This window comes from Heloderma suspectum, chromosome 1 (assembly GCF_057233095.1).
Source record: "Heloderma suspectum isolate Gila_16-S chromosome 1, 16-S_ref, whole genome shotgun sequence".
Classification (NCBI taxonomy): domain Eukaryota; kingdom Metazoa; phylum Chordata; class Lepidosauria; order Squamata; family Helodermatidae; genus Heloderma; species Heloderma suspectum.
The window spans coordinates 189032181-189041581 of record NC_139458.1 but is presented as its reverse complement, the minus strand read 5'-3'; the positions used below and the strand labels follow the sequence as shown (position 1 = coordinate 189041581).

General features: G+C 42.8%; 1 protein-coding gene across 2 annotated transcripts in view; it reads left to right on the top strand.

Annotated features, from left to right (window-relative positions):
* Positions 1 to 9401, top strand: part of WIPF1 (WAS/WASL interacting protein family member 1) — a 92402-nt gene that overhangs the window by 4298 nt on the left and 78703 nt on the right. The window lies entirely within an intron of this gene.

Genomic DNA, 9401 nt, shown 5'->3' with positions numbered 1-9401 from the left:
ACTGAACAACAACAACAACAACAAAGTCTCCCAAATTTTATTAATCCACTGCTCTTCAGTTGGTTGCTTTGGGGACTTCCAGTTACATGCTATTCATAACTTTGCAGCTGTATACAATTGCATAAGAAGGTCTTTATGCAGAAATCTAGCATCATTAGGTTCTAGCATCAAAAGATGAAGCAGCATGGCATTGGGAGTTAGCGGTGGTCTAACATGAAGGAATTCCAGACAGTAATCAGCAACCAGGTTCCGAGACTCCTGCAGTGTTGAACATTCCCACCAAAGATGAAAGTATGAACCAATGTGACCACACCCCTTCCAACAACATTGGCTATAATTTGGATGTATTAGGTGAGGCCTTGCAGAAGTAATGTACCACCTACTCAGAACTTTGTACCTCCTTTATATTGGCATTGATTGATAAAGATGCAAAAGAACTGTTACTCTTTCTAGAGCAGGCATGGGGAGACTGTAGCTCAGCCTTCCCTAACCTGATGCCCTCCAGATGTGTTAGGCTACAGCTGCTGTTATCTCCAGCTAGCATAGCCATTGCCATGCTGATTGGTTATGATGGGAATTGTAGTCCAACCCATATGGAGGGCACCAACTCCCATTATCTCTGGGCAGGGTAGCCATTGGCTCACTGGCCCTACTCCAGATATTTTTGACTCCACCCTGCTCTGTTCACCAACTACAATGCTGATGGAGGGAATGTTGCACATTCACCGCCTCGGGTTCCTTAAAGAGGAAAAAAGGCGGGATATAAATGTAATAAATGTTGGGGAAGGACCATGCGTGGATGTAAATCTCTCCCCCCCGCCAATACTGTGTACTAAACAAAAGTAAGAGTCCACTTTTTGTCCTGCCCACGCTTTGGAATGTGGATCTCAACAGGAAAAAGATTCCTCATCCTTCTCTTGGAGAGTAAGCATTTGTCCTTCCAGTGTAAATATACACAGACACCATGGCAAGGAGTAGAAGAGACCATATTCTGGGGCTGTGTGTACTCATCAAGGTATATACTACACTTCAAAGAGGGCACCCTTGGCTTCTTTTGTTTGCAATCATATGTCCACAGACCTGAAAGAAAGTCCTCCTGAATTCGATGGGACTTATGAGTAGAAATATAAAATTGTGTTGCGTGTCTTTGGTCAATAGGCATTAAAGCACATCAAATTTCTGCCAACCTGAACTGACATTCTGATTTCCATGCCAGTCAGGCTGGAGTCCGGTCACAGTTTAAGGCTGTGTAATCTCACCGGAGCGAACTGTATACCGTTAAGAGACTCTGGACTCCATGATGAAGTGAAGCAATAAATGCCTCTACACAGTGCCACCTGGTGGCCCTTGTGTTTATGGGGTTTTCTTGCGCTGCAAATCCTATGCCAAGCATCAGCTGACTGGGTTGTTCTCTGCTTAATCTCTAAGATTGTCTTTAAACAAGAACAGTCCTCTAACAACAGCCTGCATGGGTTGCTGTAATGGCATTTAACATGCAGTGTGATGTGCTGATGGCAGCTCCTCACGCATTAAAAAAAAGCCTTGCGTGTTGGTCTCATGCTGTGTGAAGACTTTGGAACGAGCAGTGGACCTGTGGAGAAATGGAGCAGGCGGCACAGCAAATGAAGCTTTACTTACAGTCCAGTCCTACATATGGGCACTCAGAAATAAGTCCCACTGAATCATGGAAAGGACCTCAAAAGGTCATCTAGCTCCCTGTCAAGACAGGAAATCTACAGCAACAGTATCCCTGATATGCGGCCACCCAGCCTCTGCTTCCCCTAATGAAGAAGAGTCCATCACCATTTGTGGCAGTCTGCTCCATCGTTGAGCAGCACTCATTGTTGAGACATTCCTGCTCAGATTTAGTCGGAGTCCCCTTTTGTGTAATTTGAACCTCAGGCCCTGCTGTCTGGAGCAACCATTAAGATATCTGAAGATGGCTCTCATATCACCTCTTAGTCATCTCTTCTCCAGGCTAAACATAAACATAAACAACTCTTTCAAGCTTTCCGTATAGGCCTTGATATCCAGGTTGTTCACCGTCCTGGTTATCCTCCTCCTCTGAATACATTCTAGTTTATTCATATCCTTAAAGTGTGGTGCCCACAGCTAGACGTGGTACTCCCAAAGCAGAATAGAATGGGATTATTTCTTGCAATTTGAACACTACTGTTGATGCAGCCTAGAACTGCATTAGCCGTTTTAGTACCACATTGCACTGCTGACTCATGTTTAGCTTGTGGTCTACTAAAACCTCTAGATCAGGCTGGGTAACCCGGTGCTGTCCAGGTGTTTGGACTACAGTGCCCATGATCCCTGACCATTGGCTATGCTGGTTGGGGCTGATGCGAGTCCAAAACATCTGGACGACACCAATTTGCCTATGTGTCTGTGCATCTGATTTTGTCTGCCTAAATGTGGAACCTTGCATTTATTTGTGTTGAAATTAATTGTGTTAGTTTTGGCCAAGTTCTCCATCCTGTCAAGATGGAGTTCAGTGGAGCTCACTCTCAGGTTAGTAGGCATAGGATTGCAGCCATTATGGACTTTAAAAGTATAGACACTAATTCTAAGCAAAGATCTGGCACTCTGGGCAGCCTTTGCAAAGATGAAATGTGTCTAGAAGTTGACATGACAAAAAGTCTGGGTAGTGTATTTCAACTTCTGTGCCTGGCAGTATCTTCTCAGAAAATTTGAACTGCATGCCATTCAGTTTGCACAGAATTGCAGCAGATATATTAAGCATAGCAACCTTCTGTTGAAAGGGCTTGACTGTTGCTTGAAGAGGCACATTGCTAGGTGCTCTTCATATAAAACAAATAGTTAAAACCTAAATCATATTGAAAGCAAAGCAAACCTAGATATTTACATGGGGCAGATGTGCAGTGCACATTCCAGGCAGATGTTCACTTATTCTGGAAATCGGTTTGTTGATTCACTTCTCTCCTCCCCCCGCTGAGTTTTCATTTATGTTCTTCTGTTGCAACAGCTGTGAAAAGTACCGTTGCTGTGCAACTGAAAAAGACAGAAGTACTTTTGCTTCTAGCTTCTTCTGTTGGAGTTGTAGTGCCATTTTTGTTTTGTTTTTTGAGACAGAGCTAAAATTTGCAGTGTGGAATAAATCACTCTTCCCCGCTCCCTCCCTCCCCAAGCATTTGGGAATAGTAAGGGGGTGGTAGTGGAAGGAACCAGTAAGCAAAGAACATGAACATGAAGGCATTTATGCTTCTAAAATGAAAAATTCAAATATATCCTAGGCATAGCAAAAACCTTGGTGGCAAGGTGCTGCCAGGGATAGTGGGTGGGGTGGAGGTGCACTCAGCTTAATTATTTTCATGTTCTCTTTATTCTTTTGTTGTTTGTTAATGCTACTCTGTTGTTTTGATTTTCAAGTAAGTAGCAAGTAAACTGAAGATTTCCAAAGAGAGGTTAATGATTTGTTTCTGTGTTTTAAATCTTTGAACTGCTGCTAGCTTTTACTTGGTTACTGATTTTAGGGTGCAATCCTATCCGGGTGCCTGTCAGCCTCTGAACTCGGAGGTTGACAGGCATCCATGTCGAGCAGGAGGACCAGCAAAGGAGTCATCACCTCTGCGCTCCCCCTGCTCTGCATCTGAGTTAGGACGGTGTTTTTGGTGTTTTTGCCCGTCTAGCTGAGGCATCGGGGAGGGAAGGGGGCTGGGGAGGGCTGGGGATAGGGCGTAAGCCCTCCCCTCCCCGCCCACCAGCACACCCCCTTTCCCTCCTCTCGGAGGTTGCTACCGCAGTCTTGGAGAGGCAGCCAGCGTAGTTCTTTCTGTGCCGGCTGTGAGGAGACGGGTGCTCGGACTCCTGGGTCCCAGGTTAACGGATCCAGGAATTGAAACTTTCCTATGGCCCCCCAGGCTTTGTCTAGGGGCCATAGGTTTGCTGTCTTTTAAAAAAAATTACAGTGTAGTTTTAAACTTTTATATTGTATTTTATCGTGTTGAATGTTATGGTTTTAATTGTTGTGAACCGCCCAGATAGCTTCGGATCTTGGGCGGTATAGAAAAGAAATAAATAAGTAACTATACTGGTTAGCCTTTTGGAACCTAATAACATTCTTGTCTATAATCTTTTCAAATAACTATGAGTGAATTTTGAAGTATCCCAACCACGACTGGGGGACATGTGATGCCATGAGATGTAACAAACAGAGCATGATCCACCCAAACGTAGGCACCCTTAAGTCTTTTTGGCACTGATGGAAGAGAGTACCAGCTCTCCTATCGAAATGAAGAGAACCTACAATTCAAACAAAAGCATGCACTTTTATCTGAAATATTTAATTCCTCAGGCTTTAATATTTTCTCTCAATTTCATTTTTCTTTTGTCTCCATGAAAGCTGCTATGACACTTGCAGGCTTGCTGGCTAAATATGAAGAACTTACTCATTTATTTAATTACATTTATATCCTACCTTTTTTTCCATTGGTGGCTGTATGGTGGCTGTATCCCCTCCAAGCACTGACCAGACCTGCTTAGCCTTAGTAAGCTGACTGCCAAGTGCCTTCAGACCGTGCCTTGGGACTACAGTTAAGGGTGCAATCCTATGCATGTTTAGACAGAGAAAAGGCCGACAACTTCCAGCATGCTGGGCGTTATCGGCCTTATCTCTGTCTAAACATGCATAGGATTGCGCCCTTCATGTGATAAAGTTTACTAAAGGATCTTCTGTAACGCAATGCTGTTACACACAAACATGTCACAGTACTCTTTTGCTGTGTGTATTTTTTTTCTTGCATGAAAATTCTTGGCCATGGTGCATTTAAATCATAGAATGCAATTTAATTGGGGTGTTTAAAGAATAGCAGTGGTTGGTTTTGTTTAGGGAATTTATGTACCACTGTTATTAACTGGGTACAATGAGAAAGTGATATAGTGTAAATTGCACGAACAATGAATGCAAGAAAAATGTTGCAAACATAATGGGGTGTGCCCCATGTTAGTCCTACTTAGAGTAGACCCACTGAAATGAATGGGACTTATATTAACATTGGATACAATCCAGTAGCACTGTAGTGCATAGATCAGAAGGGGGAAAGAAGGAGCGTATTCTCCTTTCCCGCTCCAATCTTGGATATGAACTCCCATCACCGTACCCCTGCCAACCACAGTGAAGCATCGCATCAGCATCAATCATGCCTGAAGGTAATCAAGGTTCCCTGTTAACCAGGGTTTGGATCTAAGATTTTAACCTGATTAGCCACTCCTTGTTAAGAGGGGATCCTGTTTAGTAGCTATGATGAACATCTGTAATGATGTAACTCTACACCATGGTTAAGACTGGTAGGGAGAATTCTCAGCCAAGAAGGAAAATGGGTTTGTATCCAGTGTTAGGCCTACTTGGAGAAGACTCATTGAAATGAATGGGATTTAAGTTAAACTAATGTTGGATACAACCCATGCAATCCTGCAGCCCTCCCGTGATCTTATCACCAGCCCAAGGTTTGAGAGCATGACACCTTCACCGGCTCTTGAAGCTATTTGGCTCTAGTGACTAGATACTGTTAGAGACAGGATGGCTGGCTGTATTTCTGATGCTAGTGCTCATGAAGTCAGCCCCTTAGTTATGCATGGCTACATCCTTGGCATGCATTGTGCTGGGTGGGGCACCAGAAGGCTGACCAGCTGTAGCAAGGAATCAACAAGATATTGTTTTGTCCTTGAGTGGAAGTGGCAGAGCATTGCTGTGTCTTTATGTTAGGATGCTCCTTCCAGAAAATGAAACAATGCAATAAGTGTCTGGATCACAGTAGTCTTGTGTTTATGGACTGGATAATTAAATAGTGGAAACCTCTGTAAAATTTTAGCGTTAAGAACTTGGCCACTGCTAAGAGGCTTTACTGCAAACAGGAAGTTGCCTCGAAAGGAAGTTTTAATGCTTAAAAGGAAGGTACTGAGCTATAGTTTTTTCTTGGAGGGAAAACACACAGAAATCCCTCAGAATTTATTTTGCTTTAGCTTGATGTAACCTCTTGAAGGCCAGCCCTGTCAGGCATCAGGGTTAGGTGACCTGATTCAGGTGGCGCCATGAGGGAGCATAGATGAAAGAAGAAGTAGGTATCTGGTGCAGCCAGACTTTTTAAAGGGTTGGTCCTTGCAGGGATGGGTGGATTAAATGCCATTTGGGCTTGGCTTCAGGTAGCAAAATTTCTTGGGACTGCTTTGTAACATCTCTTGGGCGGTCCATGAAAATACTATCATTTATGTGAGAATGAGATGGTTCAGTCTACATAGGAGAAGAGGTGGAGGCGAGGCTGTTTTGAAAGGACCACTGGAATCTATATAAGTACCGACTACCAATCAGATGAGATAGCATTTTACAATCTATAGTCACGTTCCTTTTAAACGCCTAGCAACAAAGCCAGTGTTTTCCCTTTAAGGATAGAGAATTGAGACTGAAAGGTTTACTTGCGAAGGTATCCATGACATGAGGCCATGGTTGCGGGGGCACTTTGATAAGACCCCAACCCCCACACTGAATGTGTGGGCATGTGTGTGTGTGGTTTGTATTTCAGAGTAACTGTAGCAAGTTCTTCTAGTTTTAGAAGGTAAATTTAATTTCAGTATAAAGCAGCTCCCTATATTATTGGTTCATCTGACCTGGGATTCCAGGTCATTGGTTCATCTGACCTGGGATTGGTTCATCTGACCTGGGATTCAGGCAGGTGGCTTCCCCATCCCTTCTGCCTGAAATACCTTAATTTGAAGTTCCCAGGGCAGAACCTAGAGTCTCACGGTGCAATCCTGTTAACATTTACTTGGAAGTGTTCTATGAGGCTTACGCCCCCAGGTGAGTATGCCTAGGACAGCAGCCTGTCACACATTGTGTGTTTGCTCTGCAACAGAGTGATGGTACTCTCCCTTCTGGGGAATGTGTATGAAGTTGTGTTAGCCCTACAGAAAACCTGAGAAAATTTTGCAGGCTCTGCACTTCTCTTTTCAGCATTTAAAATGCCATGGGATTCTAAGGCAAGTGTAAAGCTGTGCTGTAGTCAAGCTTCCTCTAGTTTCAACTCATTATACCTGCATACTTTCTGGGATTCAAATTCCAGATTCATCAACCTTGTGAATTGCTTCCATGGAAGAAAAACAAATAATAGTTGGTAGAAAACTGAACTTCCAGTGCAGTTGCTTGTCTTTTGCATTGTGAGATGCAGTTCTATTTTTTTTTAATTCTTAGATAAATAACTTGGCATGTGCTTATGCAGGTCATTGCTAATTGGTAGCAGATATAAAATCCAGTTATATTTCAGAAGCTTTACCCAAAATTCTAAAACCTTGCATCATTTATCTTATGTTAGCACCATAAGGGTTGATTTAGTGTTTTGTTTTGTTTGTTTAAATCTGAGCTGATAGGAAGAGCAAGGTTGGGAAGCGATAAGTAGTTTTAAAAACATATTTTGGTATATTTTTACTTTGTCCTTCAAATAAGATTCCGAGGTGGCTTGCTTGCAAAACAAACATTAAACAAACTTTAATATAGTTTGCATGTTTTAACTGTTTTAGGCAGCAATCTTATACCACATTACTTGGGAGCAAGCCCCATTGAACTCAGTGGGACTTACTTCTGAATAAACATCTGTAGGCATGTGCTGTTCATTGTATTATGTCTAGTCAGAAGTAAATCCCATTGAGTTCCATAGGGCTTAATCCCAAGTAACTGGGTATAGGGTTCAAGCCTAAGCCTAAGGCATTTAAAACATATAAACTATATTAAAATAAGCAGGCCTAAGAGAACAGCATTAAACAGCTGTTGTGAACAGGAAGATGTACAATCCTTTAAATCCTAGAAATCAGATACAATAATGAAATGCACAACTGCTCCTAGCATCAGAAAACACATTGTCGTGATAGACTGGAGAGAGAGTTGTATGTCTCAGTAATGTTCCCTAACAGCTGTGTGCTGTGCATAAGGCCCAATTGTTTGGTGAACTTGGCCTGGAGGGTGAGCCTGGAACCCTTGCCAGACTACCATCTTTGCAATAAAGGAGAAAGAACAGCTTCTCTCAAGTAGTGCCCTTGAGGCCAGGCCAATGACATGGAATTCCACCAACGCTCTCATCCAGACTCCGGTATCAGAGAGGGTATGCCTATGTGCACCAGATGCTGGGGGAAACAAGCGGGAGGATATTGCTGCACTCATGCCCTACTTGTGGGTTTCCCACAGGCATCTGGTTGGCCACTGTGTGAACAGAGTGCTGGAATGCTAGATGGACTCTTAGCCTGATGCAGCATGGGCTTTCTTATGTTCTTATGATTACATGTTGGCGGTAAAATACACAAGACACCCCTTTGAAGGCTGTTAGTTGCATTTGTTCATGTAGCAGTGTTTCCTGATATAAAAAGCCCATTATTTACTGTTCTTGGTTGACAAAGAAAACCCATTTATTTCTGGCCCAGTACTGCCTACCACAACTGGCAGCAGTTATCCAGGTTTTCTGGGTTTTTGTGCTTCCTAAGTTGGGGTATCAGCAAGATCTTTAATACCTAAGATCCTTGTATTATAATTTTCTGGTATTCCAAAGACTTAAGTTGAGTTCAGATGTTACACTAATCCATGATTTTGTGTGGCATGCAAGAGCTCCTCCTCTCATTTGCTCTGATTCCTTCCCTTTTGCGGCAGACTGTTATACCTGAACTGGCAAGCTATCGTTTACAATTGCAGTCTGAATGGTAAAACCCCTACAGCAAACCATGCTTTAATTTTTTTCTTTCTGTGAAAGAGGGTAGGAGAGTTGGGGGTGAGCCTAAGCCTTCTGTAACACTAAACCATGGCTTGCCATTCCATTTGAATCGACCCTTGTTGTGAACAGGAAGCCGTGAGGTCATTTAAAATATCTTCAGGGGGATGTTGTCCATGTGAATTCACCTTAAAAAAAAAAAGATTTTATATTTCCATTTTATATTTCCAAATATAAAGATTTTATATTTCTAGGTTTTCCCATAAACCTAGCTGGCTTTCATTTTCTTCCAAATAATCCAATTTATAGTGTCTCTGAAAGCAAATGTTGCCCTTAAAATGAGAGCATCCCTTTCCAAGTTGGTTCTGATAGGGTACAATCCTATGCATGTTTAGAGAGAAAAAAGTCCTACAACTCCCAGCATTCCCCATGCTGGCTGAAGAACGCTAAAAGTTGTGGGAGCTCTTCCTGTGTAAACAAGCATAGGACTGTGCCCTAAGAGTAGCTCAGAGTCCTAAACCTTTTAAATTTATTTCATCTTAAAATTTTCTGAGTTGCCTTTGTGTTGTTAGTCAAGGGCTGGATCTATACTTACTGCCTTTTTTCGCTTCCAGTGAGGTTTCACCGCCCGTCTTTCACACTATGCAGTACCCGCCTCGAATTGGGACCGGAATTTCCCACTTCCATGCT